This window comes from Myxine glutinosa, chromosome 6, assembly GCF_964187855.1.
Source record: "Myxine glutinosa chromosome 6, kmMyxGlut1.1, whole genome shotgun sequence".
In the NCBI taxonomy this organism is placed as follows: Eukaryota; Metazoa; Chordata; class Myxini; order Myxiniformes; family Myxinidae; genus Myxine; species Myxine glutinosa.
In genome coordinates, this window is record NC_136266.1 from 155,549,932 (window position 1) to 155,563,622 (window position 13,691).

General features: G+C 50.9%; 1 protein-coding gene across 1 annotated transcript in view; it reads right to left on the minus strand.

Moving 5' to 3' along the window:
* Nucleotides 1-13,691, minus strand: part of THOC6 (THO complex subunit 6) — a 62,481-nt gene that overhangs the window by 44,779 nt on the left and 4,011 nt on the right. The gene's annotated exons all lie outside the window — the stretch shown is intronic.

Below are 13,691 nucleotides of genomic sequence, written 5' to 3' on the forward strand. Positions count from 1 at the left end.
TTGGGCTATACTGGCGGGAGCTTTGCTCCTGGTAGGTCTTACCTAGCCAGGCAGTTCAACGGGTAGGAGCCAGACTAAGAGTAGTCATGCATTTTCTTGGGGGTAGGAATTGTTTTGTTTTTTCTGCCTGGTCTAGTCGCCCCCAGGGGGTGTTTGGATATGGGCACCTAGCAGGGCTAAAACAAGACCTGTCAAAGGGCGGATAATCTCCCTGTGAGCCAACGGCAATCCATATTCGGTGCCCAACTGTGTCTGTGGACGTACCCCTGCATTCGGGTTACCTTTTCTAGGAGGTTAGTGGCACGATTTGCACTCCGGCCACCATAAAAACATGTTATTGTGCAACACACACAAAGAACACAACTAAAAAAAAAACCCCACTCCCTGGGAGTACCTCTTGTGCAGCTACCCTTCGCAGGGCAGCTCACCGGATGACGGGATTGGGGCAAAGCCTTTGAGACCCACATTATTTGATAATAGGAAGAAAAGCACGGGGTAACTTTTCTCGGTTGGGTTGTGGAGGTGTGTGTCGGGGTGGTGCTTAGGCATCGTCCACCAGACTACGGTCTCCTTGGGTTAACCTGAGGCGGTCCCTTTGGGTGGGTGCCTGGAACGTTCTTACTCTAAGAGAGGATGATCACCTGTCTCTGCTATCATCTGAGCTCCAGCGTTTGAACATCAGTGTCACATCAGCACTTTCTGAGGTTTGGAGGCCGGATAGTGGTGAGATCATGGTGGGTGGTTACAGCTATTACTGGTCTGTTCGCTTTGACAGTTACCATGCCCAGGGAGTTGCTATAGCTGTGTCCAATAAGCTGACTCCCATGATAGTCAAGGTAACACCGGTCAATAGGCTGGGCCAAATCAGGGGTGATTTTCAATTTTTCATACTACAAGGTTGTAATTTACCTAAAAGTTGTGGCTGGGTAACAGAAACAAAACCATGAAATTTTTTTTCAAAAATATTGACGTCTTATGGTAAAACAGCCCGTTACTATAGCAACCGTTACAGACGACTCAAAAAATTCTTAAAATCGATGATTTCTCAGGCTGTGTGTGACCCCCAGAGTTGATTCTGGTACCAAAAGATTCAGAATTGAAAGCCAAGGATGATTGGATAGCTTAACAATGTCTGTGACACAATTCAATACAACTTTTATCCCAAAAACTCATTTTTATCTCAAATTTAAGGCATTTGTTTGAAAAAAAAATGAAAATTTTGCTTTTTAATCATAGGATAAATAATCATTAATCAGAGCTATAGTCAAATTAAATGTACTTTAAATTAACTTTTGTCATTGATTAAGCTTTTTTGTCTCAAATTTAAGGTCTGACATTGAACATTGATAACAAAATAAAAAACCTAGTCCCAATTGTAATCAATGGAGGCCAATGACTTCTTAGTCACAACCTCAGTGGATGTTGCCAGTCCATGCAGCTTCTCCCTGACGCCCTTCACAACCCTGTATAGAGCCTGGAGCTGCGCCTCAGATTTGGGGGCCTTGTTAGTGTTCAAATCTGTGGCGAGTCCAAGTGTCCGCTCTGCTGCGTCATTGACAACTGGGAGTTTGGCCACAACTTCCTTGCCATGACGATAGCTGTCTGAGGTGGGCCACTGTGCACCGGGGAGCTTGACAAAACTGGAGTCAATACCCAAGAGTTCAAACATGCTCCAAGAGTCGTAACCAACAAAGTCTTTGAGGGCTTTACTCCCCAATTGCTGTGAGGCTGGCATCTCCTGTATCATGTTATGTGCAGTCCCATGGTACCTGAGCATAGCCCTTCTCATAGTCTGCTTGTCAGATGACGTTCTGTCCGAGAAGAGTGCCAAAGAGACCAATCTCTCTGAGAGGTACCACAAATGGTTTTGTAGCTTCTCTCGGGCCACAGTCACAAAGGACAGAAATTTGGCAGGCCACTTTGTTGGATTCTTTGCGATACTGGCCTCAGCCTTGAGGAGGTTCTTCATCAGGTACATGTCGTTAGATGGTGCATCTGCAGCACTGGTACATGTCAACCACGCTTTAGTGTAGAAGACTGACATGAATGCAGCGAGACTGGTTATGTCTTCCAGCTCTTCGGGTGTGTAGATATCTCCCAGCTGCCAACGGAAGAGTGCCACCTTTATAGTGTATAAAGTCTTGCTCATCCAACGGGCGTGGTGGAATGCCCCAGGAGCTTTGATAGTGATGGTCCTCATACCATCAGGGACAGTCCCTCCAAGAAACAGCAGTGTGAGGTGTGCCAGCTCCAGGTAGTCGTGTCGAAGAGTCTCCTTTGTGCTATTGTCCATCCACGTCTGAAGGAAGGTGATGGTGGCATGTACATGGCCAGCCAGCTCTCTCTGTTGAGCAGACACCTCGACCAATGTGTAGTTGCCCTGGTCCAATTCACTCCAAGTGTTGAGCAGTCGCTTGAACAGCTGTTCATTAGGTCCTGTGGTGGGGCCATACACTATTGAGCAAGACGCCCCTCCAACCAATTCGTGGATGTGGTGCCGACACGCCAGTTGCAGAAGACTCCTGCCAAACTCAGTCTCCAGTCTTACTACGACTCCACTCTTGACCCCAGAGTTCACTGCCGTTGTATCGAAGACAAGAGCGCCTATCCTTGATGTGTGCAAGAGCGCCTTGAACGCCCTGATGAATGGTTACAGTAACAACCGAAAGCAGGCATTAAAATTAATGATTGTAAGCTGCTTTTGTTAACTTTTTTTTATTGAAATGAAGATGGCCAAATTTAAACAACGTTATAACAGTTATAAAAACTGGACAATACAAGGTTGTAAAAGACAATTTAAAGTAAATTTAATCTGATTAATGGTTATCCTATGATTAAAAAGCAAAATTTTCAATTTCTTTCCATAAATATGCTTGAAATTTCAGACAAAAATCAGTTTTTTGGATAAAAGTGGTATTGAATTGTGTCACAGACATTGTTAAGCTATCCAATCATCCTTGGCTTTCAATTCTGCATCTTTTGGTACCAGAATCAACTCTGGGGGTCAAACACAGCTTGAGAAATTGTCAATTTAGGCATTTTTTGAGTCGTCTGTAACTGTTGCTATGGTAACGGGCTGTCTGACTGTAAAACGTCAATATTTTTGAAATTTTTTTTCATGATTTTGTTCCTGATACTCACTCACAACTTTTAGGTAAATTACATTGAATGAGGAAAATCACCTCCGATTTGGCCCAGCCTACGGCGGTCAACGAGCGTATTACGAGACTGAGGATTCGTCACTCTTTGGGTGTCATTTCCCCGGTCTCTGTATATGCTCCGACTGAGGAAAGTGATTGGAGTGAAAATGTATCAAAGTTGAACCCAGGTGTGATGCTCACTTAAACCGCTGAGAGGCGTCTATAAGACCTCGGACGTCCGCGACTCTGGGCCACTCCTGCGACATTATACTATGACATGTAGACTTGGATGGTACGTACCCGCTCATATTCTAGGCTTGCTTGCATTGACTGATATCGATCCTTTCTGTATGATGCCAAGATCCTGATACATATATTGCATGATTGTATTTTACAGGATGATGCCAGAGATCTGATTGTTATTAAACCTACCTATGGGACAAAGTTGTGGACTTGATTGATTTTCACAACACTTAATAACAATCAGATCTCTGGCATCATCCTGTAAAATACAATCATGCAATATATGTATTGATGAGCGGCGCTCCTCCTCGTGGGCCCCTGGCTGCGCGCTCGACCTTGGTGAGATGCATCGGGCTGCCAAAACAAGTGGCGCTAACACGACCGAACGCGGAGCGACCGTCCTTGACTGGTATCCGAACGTCTCATGATGGCTTTGAGACTCATCGCGTGACACGAGCGCCATCCGAAGGCTGCTCGTACGAACTACAAGCTCTTGCTTCAGCACGTGAAACTACAGTTGGCTTCGACCCTTCTCGCGTGACACGAGCGCCATCCGCTGGCTGCTCGTACGAACTACAAGTTCCTGCTTTGGCACGGCAAACTATGCGCTTGACACGAGCGCCCTCCGGAGGCTGCTCGAACGACCGGAAAACTGTAGCCGGCGTTGGATCTACACGCGAGGCGTGATCATCTCGCTCGGATGGCTCAATACCTGCCGGACCTCCCGACCTTGCTCAGGCCATTATTCCACTTATGATCGAAGGCATTTTTGCGCGGGCTTTAATCGATACGGGGTCCACGGATAGTTTTATTGATCATCGACTGGTGCGAAAACATGGATGGCCGGTCCTTGGGACAACACGACGGATCTTTATGGCCTCCCAAGGGCTTAGGCTCAGCACAAAAGGGGAATGTCGATTGAAGCTTGTGATAAAGGGACGCATGTTTCCAGATGTACATCTCATGGTCTTACCTGCTTTATGTGCTGACATTCTGTTAGGACATGATTTTCTTAAGCGACATGGACGTTTGGAAATGGAATTTGGTGGGACTGACACGCTTGCTGTGTGTGCACTCGCAGGAATGGAAATTGAGCCTCTTTCGCTGTTCCCCAACATGACCACTGACTGCACACCTGTAGCGGTAAAATCACGGCGCTACTCACGAGCAGACGCGCAATTCATTGCGGAGGAAACGGCCCAGCTCTTAAAGGAAGGTATCATAGAACCTAGCCGGTCGCCGTGGCGGGCCCAGGTCTTAGTGGTGCGAAGTGAAGCGCATCGCAGACGCATGGTAATCGACTATTCACAGACGATTAATCGCTTTACACAGCTGGATGCCTACCCCCTACCGGGGATGGACGCACTAGTTCGACAGGTGGCCCAGTACTCAGTCTATAGCACTCTCGATCTGCATAGTGCGTATCATCAGATCCCCATCTCTAGGGCCGATCGCATCTATACCGCCTTTGAATCGGGTCAAAGGTTATACCAGTTCACCAGACTACCTTTTGGGGTGACGAACGGGGTCGCCTGTTTTCAGAGGGTTATGGACGACCTCATTACTAAGGAGAACTTGACAGATGTCTTTGTATATCTGGACAATCTTACGGTTTGTGGGCATGACCAGGGGCATCATGATGCTAATCTGAAGCGCTTCCTCGAGGTCGCGCAGAGGTATCGCCTAACCATGAATGAGGCTAAGTGTCGTTACTCCCTGCGCACGATAGATCTTCTGGGGTACACCGTGACCCACGTCTCTGTTGCTCCAGATAAGGAGCGTCTGCGACCTTTGCTCGATATGGCTCCGCCCTGCGATCGAGCTTCGCTGAAGCGTGCATTCGGGCTGTTTGCCCATTATTCTAAGTGGGTGCAAAATTTCTCTGTGAAGCTCCGCCCCCTTGTGGCCTGCGACACGTTCCCCATGAGCTCAGCCGCCTTGGCTGCCTTTAGGGGCCTTAAGTCCGACATCGCTGGTGCCGCTGTGGCGACGATCGACGAGAGCAAATCTTTCGTCTTAGAAAGTGATGCCTCGGATCATGCGATAGCGGTGACTCTCTCCCGGGGGGGCGCCCTGTGGCTTTCTTTTCGCGGACTCTCACCTCCGCTGAGCAGAGGCATTCGTCTGTCGAAAAGGAAGCGTACGCGATCGTTGAGTCGATTCGGCGATGGCGACCGTACTTGCTCGGGCGATGCTTCCAAATCATCACTGACCAACAAAGCGTGGCGTTCATGTACGACACCTTACATGCTCAACGCATTAAGAATGAGAAAATCCCTCGCTGGCGTATCGAACTCGCCGACTTCTGCTACACCATCAAATATCGCCCGGGGAACGATAACCTGGTCGCCGACGCCTTATCGAGGCCGGCTACGTGCGCGGGTATCATAACTTTGGAGGGTCTGCGCACTTTGCACGACACTATGTGTCATCCTGGGGTGACGCGTTTCGCTCATTTTGTGCGTCGTGGTAATCTGCCGTACTCGGTTGAGGACATCCGCCGGGTCTGCCGCGACTGCGCTGTATGTGCGGAACTCAAACCGCGTTTTTACAACCCTCCCATGGGGACGCTTGTTAGGGCTACTAGACCGTGGGAGAGATTGGCGATGGATTTCAAAGGACCGCTGCCGGTGTCGAGTAACTCTCGTTATCTGCTCACTATCGTTGATGAGTACTCGCGATTCCCTTTCGCTTATACGTGCGCGGATATGACGGCTGCCACAGTCATACGGTGCCTGCAGAATTTGTTTTCTATGTTTGGGTATCCGGCCTACGTGCATACCGATCGGGGTGTGGTGTTCCTGTCCCAGGAAGTGAGGTGTTTCTTGCTCCAAAATAATGTCGCTTCGAGTTACACCACTCCGTACAGACCCCAGGCGAATGGGCAGGTCGAACGCTTCAATGGGATTATATGGAGGGCCGTCATGCTAAGCCTCAGGACCCTCGGCCGGGGCCTAGATAAATGGGCTTGGTCGCTACCTGCGGCGCTGAACTCGATCAGGGCTCTACTATGTACGGCCACCAACCAGACTCCTCACGAAAGACTGTTCCACCACCCTAGAAGCTCGGGTAGTATCCGATCTTTACCCAGTTGGCTCGCTGAGCCGGGGCCGGCCTATCTCAAACGTGCGGTTCACACAAGCAAGTACGATCCCTTAGTGGATAAGGTGCAGGTACTCCAGGCTAATCCCGAGCATGCTCGTGTGATGACGGCAGATGGACGTGGGTCCACTGTCTCCGTACGCCATCTCGCCCCTTGTGGGGTCATCGACCCTTATAGGGATATCGACGAACCGATCTACGAGTCTATGGACTCTCCCAAAGCTTCCCCTATGGAGCATCTGCCGTCCCTCCCTTCGCCAGATACACCCCTGCCTGAAGGCACTGAGGTGCCCCCTCCGACACCTGCCTCCAGCAGCTACTCCGATGCAGGGGACTCCGGGCTTGGGGATGTCGTACCCGGTAGTTTCCGGACCCGTGCTGGCAGGGTAATTCGCCACCCTGTCCGCTACGGATGGACCGACTGACATGGAATGACATCCCCAATCAATTAATGCTGACGCACGCTTGATTCCTGCCTAGCGGCAGGGTAGTTCTAATGGCGGGGAGAATGTAGTGAAAATGTATCAAAGTTGAACCCAGGTGTGATGCTCACTTAAACCGCTGAGAGGCGTCTATAAGGCCTCGGACGTCCGCGACTCTGGGCCACTCCTGCGACAATATACTATGTCATGTAGACTTGGATGGTACGTACCCGCTCATATTCTAGGCTTGCTTGCATTGACTGATATCGATCCTTTCTATACGATGCCAAGATCCTGATACATATATTGCATGATTGTATTTTACAGGATGATGCCAGAGATCTGATTGTTATTAAGCCTACCTATGGGACAAAGTTGTGGACTTGATTGATTTTCACAACAGTGATCTCACTGTAAAGGAGGCATTCTACGCCACACTTGAGTCTTTGGTTGATCAGTGCCCCAGGATAGATACTCTTCTAGTCTTGGGGGATTTCAATGCATCGACTGGCACTGATTGGGATGGTTATGAGGCATGTGTTAGTCCCCATGGATCTGGGACTATGAACCAGAATAGCACCAAGTTACTTGGCTTTGCAAGAAGTCATGGAATTAGGGTGACTGGCTCAATGGCTCATGGTTTCAGCACCCACAGACTCATCGCTGGACTTGGTATTCCATTGCTGGTGGTGTGGCGAAGTAGATTGACCATGTGCTCATTGATGGTCGATGGCGGATGCTCCAGAACTGCAGGGTCCACCGGAGTGCTCAGTTCCTCAACACTGACCACAGGATTGTTGTAGCAACTCTGAAGTTGCAGCTCAAATCCAAGAGAATGCTATCATCCCAGCCTAGGCTGGATGTGGGCAAGCTCAAGGAGGAGAGGGTAGCTGAGGAGTTTTACGAGCAGGTTGAGTGGGGTTTTGGGGAGTCTGGATGCTTCAGGGGATCCTGAGGAGTTGTGGAGTGCCTTCAAGACCACCATCCTTGATGTTGCTTTGTCTTGGAACTTGGTGGCTATCTTGGAACCCACCGTCAGGCGAAGAAAAACTTTGTCTCTCAGGAGACACTTGATACCATCGACCAGAGTCATAGGGCCAGGCTCGATGGCCGAGCTGAACTGTTTCTGGAGCTGAGGCGTAAAACTGTATGCTCGCTGAGGGCGGACAAGGATGCCTATGTGCGAGGAATCTGTGAAAGGGTAGAGTATCACTTGTGGACATGCGATTCTCGTCCTGCTTACAGAGGAATCCGTGCATTGCATTCCTTTAAGCCTGTCCATAGGTGTACTGCAGTTAGAGCAGAGGGTGGTGGCCTCTTGACAGAGGAGTCTGAAGTGAAGGCCCGCTGGGCTGGTTACTTTGAGCGGCTGTACCAGGCTGACCCACCGGCTGTTGAGTTGGATATCATGTGTGTTGCAGGGATCCCAAATTGGATGTCAGGTATCCCAAATGCTGGCCCCCCAATTAACTGTGAACCACCTTCACTTGTGGAAACACAGGCGGCGGTGAACCGGCTGATAGGAGGCAAAGCTCCTGGGATTTGTGGCATCCATGCTGAGCTTCTCAAGGCTGGTGGAAATGCTGTACTTGAGTCATTGCATGCAGTTCTGTGCTCTGTTTTGAGCACAGGCATCATCCCAACTGACTGGAAGAGGGGCCTTGTTGTCCCCCTCTGGAAAGGGAAGGGTAATCACCAGGACTGCAACAACTACCGGGGGGTGACTCTACTCTTGGTGCCGGGCAAGGTATTTGCTTGGATCATTCTTCAGAGGGTTCGCCGCCATCTGCTTGAGTACCAGCGACCAGAGCAGTTGGGTTTTACACCAAAGAGGTCAACGATTGACTGTATCCTTGCTGACCTCTCTGACATCCTCCCCAGAATCCAGTCCATACAAGCGCTGTAGAGTGTGGGAGCGAGTACACACCCCTGCCGAACTCCAGTAACAACTGGAAATAAGTCAGAGATAGAGCCACCACACCACACAGCACTCTCAGTACCAGAGTATAGTCCAGAGATCTGATTGATCAGCATTGGTGGCACGCCACGAAGACCAAGAATCCTCCAGAGCACATCCCGGTTCACCAAATCGAACGCTTTGCGGAGATCAACATAGGCTGCAAGCAGCCCCTGGCGAAGCTCTCGCTTGGTCCTCACCGAACGCATGGCTGGCGGACTTCCTCTCTAGTCGGTCAACGTGTGGCCCTGAATGGGTTTCTCTCATCTCCTCTTCCTGTTCAGGCTGGAGTTCCCCAAGGCAGTGTTCTGGGCCCTGTGCTTTTTCTGCTCTTCATCAATGATCTTACCGACTCTCTTGAAAATCCTCTCTATCTCTTTGCTGATGACTCCACTCTCTGCCGCTCCATTCCTCGTCCCTCAGATCGGCAGTCTGCAGCCTCCTCACTCTCTGCAGATCTGGACAAAATCACAGACTGGGCAAACAAGTGGAACATGTCTTTCAATCTTGACAAATCTCACACTCTTACGATGTCTCTCCGAAAAGACCGACTGGACAACCCTCCCATCCACTTTCTGAATAATCCTCTCCAAGAAGTTCTGTCACTCAAGCTTTTGGGTCTCACTATCTGCCATGATCTTTCCTGGGAAAACCACATTTCAAATCTGGCCTCCAAAGCCAGTCGCCGACTGGGCATCCTCCGCCGTGCGAAGTCCTTCCTTGGCACACCTGAGCTCCTCACCACATACAAGGCTTTCATCCGCAGCTCAATGGAATACTGCTCTCCCCTCTGGGCTGGTGCTCCTGCCTCACACCTAGCTCGTCTTCACGCTGTTGAAACCAAAGCGTTCAGAATCATTGGAATCTCCCGTGATGAAGCTACCTCCGAGGGCCTTTCACTTACTCACCGCAGGCAGGTTGGTGGTCTTTCTGTCTTCTACCGACTCCTCTCCGGCCCTGCTCCTCCAGCTCTCTCTGGGCTCTGTCCCCCAAATATTCCTGAAGGTCGCAGAAGATCTGCCTGCAACCCTCTTATGGTTAAACTGCCAAAATCAAGACTCTCTGCTCACCTTCACTCCTTCATTCCTCTTTTCTCCCACCTCTGGAACAAACTCCCTCACTCTCTTCAATCCCACTCCCCCCTCCAGGTCTTTAAAACAGCTGTTCACCACCATCTCCTATCTTTCCCCCATCCAAAACCTCGATCTTTTCTACCCCCGCTAATTTCACCCCAAATCCACATTTTTGAAATGCCAACTTCTTTCCTGGAAGTCCTTGGTGTCCTTGTGTTTATACTTCTCCCACGCCACCTCTCCCCAAGCCCTCTCCCTCCCACACATTCCCGATGTCCCTTCTCTCAAATGTTGTGTTTATGTGCTTCCCCTTCTCTCCTCATCTTGTCTACCGCTCCCCTTTTTATATACTTTGTTTGTTTGTCCGTATGATTTGTTTGTGTGATAAATGTTAGCGCTTTCACGAGCCTCGATTATGTATACAAAAAAACAAACAAAAAACCAGGTGGATGGGGAATGCCAACAGGTGAGCGTGGAGTGCCAAAATTGTCATAGGGAATGTTGCCCACCTGGCGGCTTGGAGGTTTATCAGGGCCGGGTGGATGCCACAACACACCAACAGGGGGAGCAATTGGAATTCTTCCAGCGCCAGGGCGGTGGTTCAGAGCAAGAGGGGGTAACATTATTGGGGGTCCGTGTGGTGGAGCCGGACCGGGTATTTATTTATCAAGGCCTGTCGGGGCCAGAAATGATTTGGGGGGGGTGATGAAGATGATGATGAGCTTGATGTGACACAGCGGCTGGGGACCTGGGACAGTCCCATGGAGGTAGGGTTTGACCAGGCCCAAAGGAGTTTGGGGGATGAGGTGAGTCGGTCTGAGGAGGAGGTTGTGGTGACCAAGGGGACCCTCACCGTACACTGCAATTTGGTAACGGAGGCTCCAAAATTACAGAACCAGTTGGGGGAGTGTGTTGGCTCCGGGCTGGATTTGGACCCTGGAGAGTCGGGAGATCGAGCCTCCGACAATTTGGTCCCCGTAGGGAATTTCGACCAGCTGCAGGGAGGGGCAAAACAACCGGTGGTAGAGGTTGTTACCTGCAGCTGCGGTTTGGGACGGGGAATGCAAATTGTAAAAAGGAAATCTAAAATAAAATTAAAACGGGAATTTGATATGGAACAGCCATGGAGGGAGTTGGTCCTCGGGCTGCGGAATGTGGACAAGGGGAGGTCATTGGTGATGGCCTCGGGCAAAATTTGCCCCTTTCGAAATTTGGGGATGCCAGCCAGCTGGGGGGCTGAGCTGGCGAGATTTGGACGTGGGGTCCAGCCATGGGTGTCATGGTACGACCTGGGCCCCACGGGGGGTCTGGAGGAGTGTGGCGTCCCTTGTCCGTCGGGGCGCCGTCCGGGCTGGTGGCTCGGGCCGGCAGGGTCACCGGACCCTGGTGGGGGTTAAGACCTTCAGGGGGTCCGAGGTGGTTTCTCAAGCCTGGGATGGCATTTATTGAGGACCACTAGGGGGAGGTGTTGTGGGTCGCGCTTTGGTGGTGGCACCGCGGACGGCCAACTTGGGCCTGATGTGGTGACCACCCGGGCATGCGGCCCGACACCCTCCTCCTGAGACTCTGGGACAGCCAGCATGTGGTGACCTGCCATGCCGTGCTGGTCTATGGACGCGGGTCGAACCGCATGGACAGGAATGAGATAGCCCACCAGACAACCATTGGGGCATCTGTGGAACGTGATGGTGTGAGAGTGACCTTCCACAGATGTTCCGTTATGATTTATGGACTCTTGGTTTGGGAAGAGAGCCATGGGGATGTGAATCGGGAATGTGTAACGAGCCGAGCATATGGGCCATGCTCGGCTGGCATGTGTATGGCAAAGCATCTTTCTTTGGTGAGTAGGTAAGATGTGAAAAATGTTTGGCATGGGTAATCTGTGGGTTAGATGCAAATTTAAGGGTGAATTTTGTGAAGAGAAATGGTGGACACTGTTTTGTGACACCATTATTGATCCAGGTGTGTAGACCAAAGTGTTGGAGGCTGTGATAAAATTGATAGGGTAGCAGGACACAGCTTTCAACTGGTTGCTGGGGCAACTGTGCTGATATTTGGGACGTGGAGTCATGGGGATGTAGTTGTGTGGTCTGGGGGTCAACGTGGTGTTATGGGTGTCCGAGGTGTGTGGACCATGTCTTCTGGGTGGGTCTCCTGGTGGAGCATGGCTGTCGACTGGACCTTGGTGTGGTGAAGTGTGGGTGAGCACTGGGGGGGCTGCAGTTCTGTGGTCAGACTGGGGGATGATGTGGAGGTGCAGGGGACGTGGCTGTAGGGATGCCACGCACTGCGACCGTGTCCCCCAGGGCCGAGGTTGTGCATGCGGTAGTGTTTTGTGGCAGCAGGTGCTCACCACATTGGCCAGCTGCGTTCCTCACAGGGGGGCCGAAGGATGGATGGTGGGTCGCACCCTTATGGCCACTCATGGGCCATGTTGGCGTTTTGACTGCTCACCTTGTCCAAGTGACCCTTGCACGGTAGAGGTGCAGAGCTGTCGTGGCCACTGGTAGTTATGTAGCTATGATCACCTTTGGATGCGGACCCACATACCTGCCAGTATAGTGGGGAAAAAATAGAAATTTGGAAGAATTTGGTAGGCCCAATGGTAAATTTTGGGATTTTGTGGGTGGATGGCACTTTGGACCTGACCAACCAGTAATTACCTGCACTTGAAGTGAGTGTTGAGGTGTACTGTCCCAGCCTTCAGGACTCGCTATGGAAATTGGGGACATGTAATTTGGAGTTGGGAGGTGGGTGAGAGTGATGACATGGCCGGTGAGGGGGATGGAATGTGTGCCACAGAGTCTTGTGGGTTGCGTTTGTGTTAGTGTTGTGGTTATGTGTTATTATGTGGTCGTGGAGAATGGAAAAATGGATGACTGATAATTATTGCGAGTTTTGAAATGTGCTTGTGGAAATGTATTGGTTAACTGTGAATGGGATTTCACATGAGGGCAGGCCATGGCAACTTTTTGTAACACCTTTTGAACCATCTTTTCTGGAATTGTGCTGAGTTGTGTTGAAAATGGAATGGCAGCGGGGGAGGAAATGTGTTTTGGGATCTTGTGGGTGGGGAAGGTGTGTGTGTGTCCGCAGGTACAGATCAAGCTCTGAGGAGTGATGCCTGCGGCCCCCCTCTGCGGCAATTACCCCTGGCAGCCAGTGGTATCTGGAAATTGGAGCTCGTCAGTGGAGGGGCTGGTTGGGCGCCGTGGGGTAACGGAGATCCCCGGTGACCCGTGGAGCTGCGCGGAAGCAGGAGGCCACGGAGGAGCCTGGTGTGTGGAGACCCTCACCGGTGAGGTAACGGCGGAAAGGGGCTGTTGGGCTGTCACGGGGCCAAGAGGTAAAGGGGGGGAGGCAATGAACTTGTACGTCGGTTGACTTGTTTTTGGGACTGCGGGCACCACAGCCTGAAGCGCCCCCACCATCTTGTTGTGCGGTACCTCCCCACTGCCTCGTGAGGAATGAAATGCACACCACATGTATACGACATCAATGCCATGGTCCTGCCGGGGGTGAAATATGTTTCTTTGGAATGATTTTTGAGTAGTGATGAGTTTTGAAATGAGAATGAGTGGTTAAGGGGTTTGTGTCGAATGAATGTGGACGAAATCCACTGAGCCATGTCACTCACCTGTAACATCTGGACAGGGCCCGTGGAAATTTAGGGGCGCATTGGGGATGGCCCCGCAGGTAAGATTGCGTCTTGTGGCATCCACCGGGGGACGCGGTCTGTTGACTGTGGTTGTAC